This window comes from Symphalangus syndactylus, chromosome 10 (assembly GCF_028878055.3).
Source record: "Symphalangus syndactylus isolate Jambi chromosome 10, NHGRI_mSymSyn1-v2.1_pri, whole genome shotgun sequence".
NCBI classification, from domain to species: Eukaryota; Metazoa; Chordata; class Mammalia; order Primates; family Hylobatidae; genus Symphalangus; species Symphalangus syndactylus.
In genome coordinates this window covers 54,855,919-54,858,689 of record NC_072432.2, presented here as the reverse complement: position 1 = coordinate 54,858,689, position 2,771 = coordinate 54,855,919, and the positions used below count along the sequence as shown (strand labels likewise).

The 2,771-nt window shown below is 38.0% G+C and overlaps 1 pseudogene; it reads left to right on the top strand.

Moving 5' to 3' along the window:
* Positions 1 to 2,017: 2,017 nt before the first annotated feature.
* On the top strand, positions 2,018 to 2,526 carry LOC129491605 (translationally-controlled tumor protein-like; annotated as a pseudogene).
* Positions 2,527 to 2,771: the final 245 nt, after the last annotated feature.

Genomic DNA, 2,771 nt, shown 5'->3' with positions numbered 1-2,771 from the left:
AATGGAACAAGCTGGAGGAGATTTAGATTCACTATCTAGAGAAAAGCGTTCGTTTGTTTAAAAGAAATACTTTAAACTGAGGGAATTCATTACCACTAGACCAGTCCTACAAGAAATGTTTGAGAGTCCTCCATCTAGAAGTGAAATTGTCAGGCCTCTGAGCCCAAGCTAAGCCATCATATCCCCTGTGACCTGCACATATACATTCAGATGGCCTGAAGCAGCTGAAGATCCACAAAAGAAGTGAAAATGGCCTGTTCCTGCCTAAACTGATGACATTCCACCATTGTGATTTGTTCCTGCCCCACCTTAACTGAAGGATTAACCTTGTGAAATTCCTCCTCCTGGCTCAGAACCTCCCCCACTGAGCACCTTGTGACTCCCGCCCCTGCCCTAAGAGAAAAACCCCCTTTGGCTGTAATTTTCCACTACCCACCCAAATCCTATAAAACAGCCCCACCACATCTCCCTTCGCTGACTCTCTTTTCGGACTCAGCCTGCCTGCACCCAGGTGAAATAAACAGCCTTGTTGCTCACACAAAGCCTATTTGGTGGTCTCTTCACATGGACGCACATGACAGAAAGGATGATGTCTACCATCAAGAAAACACATAAGAGTGTAAAACTCACTGGCATAACAGATACACAAATGAGAAAGAGAAAGGAATCAAATGTTACCACTACAGAAAACCACCAAACCACAATGATAAATAATGAAAGATACAAAAGATCAATGAAACGAAAAGTTGGTTCTTTGCAAAGAAAAACAAAATTGATAAACTGCTAGTTAGAATAACCAAAAAAAGAAGAGATAAGATCCAAATAAACATAATCAGAAATGAAAAAGGAGACATGACAACAGACACCACAGAAATGCAAAAGGTCATCAGCGAGAATTATGAACAACTATATGCTCAAAAACTAGGAAACCTAGAGGGAATTGATTAAATACCAGGAAACATACTACCTTCTAAGATTGAACCAGGAAGAAACAGAAAACCTGAACAGATCAATAATGAGATTACATCAGTAATAAAAAGTCTCCCCACAAAGAACTGGATCACTTTACTGCTGAATTCTATCAAGCTTATAAAGAACTAACACTAATTCTTCTCAAATCATTCCAAAATATTTAAGAGGAGGGAAATCTTTCCAACTCATTCTGTAAGGCCAGCATTACCTGATACTAAAACCAGACAAGGACACAACAAAAAAAGAAAACTATGAGAGGAAAATATCTCTCAGGAACATAAATGTAAAAATCCTCATCAAAATACTAGCAAACTAGATCTAACAACACATCAAAAATATAATACACCATGATCAAGTGGGATTTATCCCAGGAATGCAAAAAATGGTTCCACATATGCAAATCAATAAATGTGATACATTAACCAAAGGAAGGACAAAAACCATATGATCATCTCAATAAACAGAGAAAAACATTTGATAAAATTTAACATCCTTCATGATAAAAACTCTCAACAAGTTAGGCATAAAAGAAACATACCTCAAAATAACAAAAGCCATATATGACAAACCGACAGCTAACATCATACCATCTGGGGAAAAGCTGAAAGCCTTTCCTCTAAGAACTGGAATAAGACAATGATGCTCACCTTTACTATTCTTATTCAACATAGTGCTGGAAGTCCTAGCCTGATCGATTAGGAAAGAGAAAGAAATAAAAGCATAATCCAAGTTGGAAAAGAAGTGAAAATGTCCTTCTTTACAGATGACATGATTTTATACCTAGAAAAACCTAAAGACTCTACCAAAAAACTCTTACAAATGATGAATAAATCCAGTAAACTCGAAGGATAGAAAAACCAATATACAAAAATCAGTAGTGTTTCTATATAACAAGGATGAACTAACTAAAAAATCAAGAAAGCAATCCCGCATTTCCACCCACTTCCCCACCCAGTGCCACTCTGGCTACCCTGCACTCGCTCTGAGCTCCAGGCTCCTGCTAAGTTAGCGTCACCATGGTCTCCCTTTAGCCGCTCTCGTGATTATCTACCCTGGCATCATCAGCCACAATAGTTCTCTAACATGTATAAGATTTGGGAGATTGCAGACAGGCTTGCCTGGAGGTGGAGGGAAAGATGGTAAGTAGGACGGAGGGTAACACTGATGACTTGTTCATTGGTGGAAATGTCTCTGCTGAAGGCGCCTAGGGCAAAGGTACCTAAAGCACAGTAATCACTGGTGTTGATATTGTCAGGAATCTCACTTACAGGAAACCAGCTTCACAAAAGAAGCCTACAAGAAGTACATCAAAGATTACATGAAATCAATCAAAGGCAAATTTGGAAAATAGAGACCAGAAAGAGTAAAACGTTCTGTAACAGAGGCTACAGAACCAATCAAGCACACCCTTGCTAATTTCAAAAACTCCAATTCTTTAGTGGTGAAAACATGAATCCAGATGGCATGGTTGCCCTGCTGGACTACCACGAGAATGGTATGACTCCATATATGATTTCCTTTAAGGATGATTTAGAAATGGAAAAAAAATGGTAACAAAGTTGGCAATTACTTTGGATCTATCACCTGCCATCATAACTGGCTGCTGCTTGTCATCCATACAATACCAGTAATTAAGGTGGATGGGGCTGATATAATCTTGAGCTCTTCATTTATTTTGACTATGATTTATTTGGAGTGAAGGCAGTTTTTAAGAAAACTATGTAAGGTTGTCTAAAAATAAAATGTATTTAAACTAAAAAAAAAAAAAGAAAGCAATTCCATTTATAATAGCTAAAGAA